A 6,424-nucleotide genomic window follows, 5' to 3' on the forward strand; every position below is an offset into this window, starting at 1 on the left:
AACAGCCCCTCCAGCTGCCGTAGTAAAGGTTCCCATTGGATTGCCTCCAAAATACGCAGGACAAAGTGATCAGTTGGCAACCTTCGTGGCTCAAGGTGAGTTATATCTGGATGTCAGGCACACGGAATTTCCAGACAATGGGGCTAAAGTAGCTTTCGTGATTAGCCTCCTGGAGGGAGAAGCTGCAAAATGGGTGACTCCGTATCTCGTGAGAAAGGATACTGTCTTAGGAAGGTACAGAGGATTTATACAGTAGATGACCGAGATGTTTCAAGACCCGCAAAGGGCTGAAACAGTAGCGCGGCAACTAGGCGCTCTGAAGCAAGCTAAAGGGACTGTTTCCGAGTACACTAACGCTTTTAAAATTCTGTCCCAGGAAACTGGTTACAATGACGCCGCCCTGATGTTTATGTACTGGAGTGGATTAAATGCTGAAATCCTGGATGAGTTGGCCAGGACCTCCCCCCCCCCGCTGACCTACCAGGGCTCATCCGGCTATGCCTACAGATAGATCACCGGATGGAAGGAAGGCGCCTGGAAAGGAAGCAGGAGGTCCCGAGATACTCAGCCTCGGCATCCCGCAACAAGACCCTTCCCACTGCAGGGATGGCAGGTAATGCAACTGAGGGACAGGGAGGGGCTAGGCCAAGACTGTCGGAAGAAGAAAAGGAAAGACGACGCCGGGAACGTTTATGCTTTTATTGTTCAAAGCCGGGCCATGTGGCCAGAGACTGTGGACTGAAAGGGGGGAAAGCCGAGCCGTCGGGAAACTAGAACACCCAGTCCACGTGCAGGCCGGTGGACTGGGGGCAGCGTTGTATAAAGGCCCCCCAACGATCCAACCTCCCTCAAAGGGGGTGTTGGTCTTGCCTATTCGGATTACAACTTCCAGAGGAGTGGTGTTTAATTCCACTGCCTTAATTGACAGTGGAGCCTCCACAAATTTTATTGATGCAAAGTTAGTCAAGCGTCATGGAATTTCCCGGTGGAAACTGGACGCTCCCCTAGCTGTGGAGACTATCGATGGGAGACCCCTGAAGTCAGGAGGGGTGACACAAGCCACGGAGGAAGTGAAACTTCAAATCCCTGGGCACGAAGAGTTCATTTCGCTATACGTGTCAGATCTCTCGAACTTTGAGGTGATTCTGGGAATGCCCTGGCTAGCAAAGCATGAACCCAAAATAAGTTGGAAGGAGGCGGTGGTGTGGTTCACCTCACAGTATTGCCAGGAGAACTGTCAACCTGAAGGAATCAAGAACACCCTAGCGGGGGCAGTGCAAAAGATCGAGCAAGTGACCCTGCCGCCAAAGTATGAAGAATTCAAAGATGTGTTTGATGAAAAAGAGGCAGAGACTTTACCCCCCCACCGCCCTTACGACTGTGCGATTGACCTAGTGCCAGGAGCCAGCATCCCATCAGGGAGAATCTACTCTCTCACAGAGAATGAGAGGGAGGCCCTGAAGGAATTCCTGGATAAAAACCTGAGGCGAGGATTCATACGCCCCTCACAATCCCCTGCTGGAGCGCCACTATTGTTTGTGAAAAAGAAGGGGGGGAACTCAGACCCTGTAACGACTATCGCACATTGAACCAGATCACCATCCCCAACAGCTACCCGCTGCCCCTGATCTCAGAGTTGCTGGACCGACTGCGCTCTGCAAAAATCTTCACGAAGTTGGATTTGAGAGGAGTGTACAATCTGATCAGAATGAAGGAGGGAGATGAATGGAAAACAGGATTCTTGACCGTTTACGGACAGTATGAATACCTGGTCATGCCGTTCGGGCTTTGTGGAAGTCCAGGAATTTTTCAAAAATTCATGAACGACGTGTTTAGAGACTTGTTGGACACATATGTAATCTGTTACTTAGATGATATCCTGGTGTTCTCAAAGAACCAGGAAGACCATGACCAGCATGTAAAGACGGTGTTGAAGAGACTGAGAGAAAATCACCTGTATGCTAAATTAGAGAAATGTGGATTTGACCTCAAGTCTCTAGACTTTCTTGGATATCAAATCTCAGCGGAAGGCGTGGAGATGGACCCAGGGAAAGTAAGCTGCATATTGGACTGGGGCCAACCTGTCACCAAAAAGGATGTACAACGGTTTTTGGGGTTTGCCAATTATTACAGAAAGTTCATTCCAGGGTTTTCCAAATTAACAGCTCCTCTGACTGACTGTTTAAGGGGGAAGAAGAAGTTTCAATGGACAGAGAACGCCACCGAGGCCTTTGAGGAGCTGAAGAGAAGGTTTGCTACTGAGCCCATTCTGCGCTTTGCTGATCCGAACCGCCCTTTCGTAGTGGAAGCAGATGCTTCAGATTTTGCCATCGGGGGGGTCCTGCTACAATTAGACCAAGAAGGGAAGGAGCTGCACCCCTGTGCGTACTTCTCTCGGAAGTTAAAGCCTGCAGAGAAGAACTACACAGTTTGGGAGAAGGAGCTGCTGGCCATCAAGGACTCTTTTGAAAACTGGAGACAATACCTAGAGGGGACCTCTCATCGAATTGAAGTGCGCTCCGACCACAAGAATCTTGAAAGCCTCCAAACCGCCAGAAAGCTGAACCAGAGACAGATAAGATGGTCCCAGTTCTTCACTAGGTTTAACTTCCAGATTACTTACCATGCCCAAGCCAAAAACCAGAGAGCGGATGCCTTATCCAGACAGCCACAATACAAAGAAAGTGAATCCGAGGACCAGCCTCAGTACGTAATCCCGCCAGAGAAATTAACGTTGGGAGTATGCCAGCCTTCATGGGAAAAGGAACTCAAAAAGGCACAACAAGAAGATGCAGACATACTAAAATATCAGCAGGAGATGGGACAAGGTCAAGACTCAGAAGTAACCTTTCACTGGAGAAATGGACTGTTATGGTTCAAAACCGCCAGATATGTGCCAGAAGGGGAATTAAGGCTCAGAATCCTATGCCAGTGTCATGATTCCATCACAGCGGGACACTTTGGGATTTACAAGACCATTCAGAACGTGGCCAAGGACTTCTGGTGGCCTAAAATGCGTCGGGATATTGAGAGTTATGTAAAGTCCTGCTCTGTCTGTCTGCGGACAAAAACACAAACAGGGACACCAGCAGGACTGTTACAACCGTTGCCTGTCCCACACGAACCCTGGAAGGACCTCTCCATGGATTTTATAACTGATCTACCCAAGTCCCAAGGAATGACAGCCATCTTAGTAGTGGTGGATCTACTTACCAAAATGGCACACTTTCTTCCTTGTGCAGGGGCCTTAGAGGCTAAAGAAACGGCCAAGTTATTCATAAAAGAAGTCTACCGGCTGCATGGATTGCCAAACAGCGTAGTCTCAGACCGAGGAACTCAGTTCACAGCCAAATTTTGGAGAGCAATGTGGAAACAGTTGCAGACGGAATTAAAACTCTCCTCCGCCCATCACCCCCAGACAGATGGGCAGACGGAACGCTTGAACGCCGTTTTGGAAAGATATTTACGAAGTTATGTGTCCTATCAACAGACTGACTGGGTATCATATTTGCATTTTGCAGAGTTCGCCTACAACAATTCTCTGCACTCCAGCACTCAACAAACCCCGTTCTTTGCTAATTATGGATTCCATCCTAAAGTCTTTCCAAGCAGCTCAGAAGGAATGCTGGTACCGGCAGCTGAGAACTTCCTTAAGGAATTGCAAGCGGCGCAACAGACACTGAAACAGCAGTTAAACGAAGCCAAAACGGAGTACAAGCGAGTTGCTGACCTGCACAGGAAGGAGGGGCCCCCCCTTCAACCGGGAGACCAGGTATGGCTGTCCACCCGCTTCCTCCAGATGCCGGGCAAATGTAGAAAATTACAAGACAAGAGGGTGGGTCCTTTCGAAATAGAAACTCAAATCAATCCCGTGGCGTACCGACTGAAGCTGCCTGACACGTTTAAAATACATCCTGTGTTCCATCGATCCCTCTTAACGAAAGCCGCCCCTCCCAGTGAGTTACGGCCGGAGGAACCTCCCGGAGCTCCGCTCCTGGTAAATGAGCAGCTTGAGTTTGAAGTTGAGGAGATCTTAGATTCCAGGATCAGACGCCACAAGCTGCAGTACTTGATTCACTGGAAAGGCTACGGGGTGGCTGACAGATCATGGGAAGATGCAGCTGATGTGCATGCTCCAGAATTGGTAAAACTTTTCCATCAACGTTTTCCCCACCGTCCCAAGCCAGACAAGGGGAGGGGGCACAGCCTGGGAGGGGGGATGGTGTCAGAAGGCAGAGCTGAGGTCCCAATCCCGGGGAGCTGGATCCCGGAGAGTTGGGAGAAGAGTATTCGGATGGATGGCAGAGGGAAGGGGGAGGAACTTCCCCCCTTTGGAGCAAAGACGAAACAGAGGAACTGCCAGTGATAAGGTCACTTAGCAACGGGGAGCCTGAGCCCTCCCTGGACATTCTCACGCCTCCCCCTCTTTCAGGCTCAGAGCAAGAGGGGGAAGAGGGAGGGCTGCTCACAGCTGAAAAGCGGGGAGGCAGTTTACCATCAGCCCCTCCCCTATCCCCCATCCTGGAATCGGAAACTTCAGAAGAGGAGGGGGTGATGCTTCCCCCCTCACCGCACACATGCAGACAGCTGAAAAGACAGGAGAGAAGGGGGGGAAGGCGGGCAGTACCTGAGGGGCAGTTAAGGAGGAGCGAAAGATTGTGCGCCCGTTTGGCCCCTTCTTAAAGAACAGGCGGGAAGAAGTCCCTTGCTCTGTCAACTTTCTCCCAATGCCGCAGGACCTGTATCCCTGTATTGCTTCATGAGAAAACGCAGTCTTTGTTTGGACATTACCCTAATAAAACACGAATTAACTACAGCCATTGGTCTGGTTCCTGAGTCACATCCTGGGCCTGACACATATAAGGTCCTTCTGTTCTGCCTGGGGTGACGTGCCCTCTTTGACCTGCTGCTCCTGCATGAAAGGATCCTGTTGTTGCGCATCACGCACTTCACCTTCCCAAGAATCTTGGCAGGCCCCTACTACTCCCTGCTCGGGAGGGATTATGTACTGTAACGATCTTGGGGTGGGATCCCTCAGAAATTCTGGCTTCCTCGAGAGGGCATCAGCCCGCTTATTCTGTGCTTGGGAGATATAATGAATTTTAAAATGGAACCGTGCGAAGAACTGAGCCCAGCGCACTTGCCTCTGGTTGAGTTTACGAGCGGTATGAAAACTCTGTAGATTACAATGGTCCGTGCGCACCTCAGTTTCATGCTGCGCCCCTTCCAGATGGTGTCTCCAGGCTTCAAAGGCATCCCTAATGGCTAATAGCTCCTTTTCCCACACAGTGTAGTTTTGTTCAGAGTCGGTTAGCTTCCTGGAAAAGTAAGCACAAGGCATCAGTTCTCCCCCTTTCTGGGCCGGTTGCAAAAGAACCGCTCCGATCGCGACGTCCGACGCATCCGTCTCTACCACAAAAGGAAGCGCCGGGTCGGCATGCTGTAGTATGGGTTCGGTAGCAAACCTTCGCTTCAGGCTCTCGAAAGCGTCTTGTGCAGCTTCTGTCCAGTGGAAAGGTCCTGAGCCCTTCAGGCAATCTGTGAGCGGTGCGGTCTGATGGGAGTAGTTGGCTATGAAACGATGGTAGTAATTCGCAAAGCCCAAGAAGCACTGCAAATCCTTCTTGGTCTTGGGGGGTTGCCACATGAGTACACAATGAACTTTCTCTGGGTCCATTTCTACTCCTGCTGGCGATATCCGATACCCCAGAAAGTCCAACGTGGTTAGGTCAAACCCACACTTTCCCAGTTTCGCGTAAAGATGGTGTTCCCGTAACTTCTGCAACACTGCACGCACATGTGAGTCATGTTCCTCGGGAGTATCTGAGTAAATCAAAATATCATCCAGATAAACTATCATGAAGCGGTCCACAAAGTCCCGGAAGATGTCATTCATGAAACTTTGGAAGACTCCAGGTGCTCCCGACAACCCATATGGCATTACTAAATACTCAAACTGACCATAATGGGTCTTAAACGCCGTCTTCCATTCATGGCCTGCCTTAATCCTCACCAAGTTGTAAGCTCCTCTCAAGTCCAGTTTCGTGAAAATTTTGGCGGAATGCAACCTCTCCAACATTTCCCTAATGAGCGGCAGCGGGTAACTATTGGGGATAGTGAGCTGGTTTAGGGCCCGATAATCATTACAGGGACGGAGCTCCTCCCCTTTTTTCTTGACAAATAGCAGGGGTGCACCAGCGGGGGACTGCGAAGGGCGAATGAAGCCTTTCTTCAAATTGGCGTCCAGAAACTCCCTTAACGCTGCCAACTCTGGTTCAGATAGAGAGTAGATCCGCCCGGCGGGGATGTGTGCTCCAGGCACCAAATCAATGGCACAATCATAGAGGCGGTGAGGAGGGAGTTGCTCCGCTTCCTTTTTATCGAAGACGTCCCGAAAACTCCCATACTTGGCAGGCAAGGTTAT

This window comes from Rhineura floridana, chromosome 14, assembly GCF_030035675.1.
Source record: "Rhineura floridana isolate rRhiFlo1 chromosome 14, rRhiFlo1.hap2, whole genome shotgun sequence".
Taxonomy (NCBI): Eukaryota; Metazoa; Chordata; class Lepidosauria; order Squamata; family Rhineuridae; genus Rhineura; species Rhineura floridana.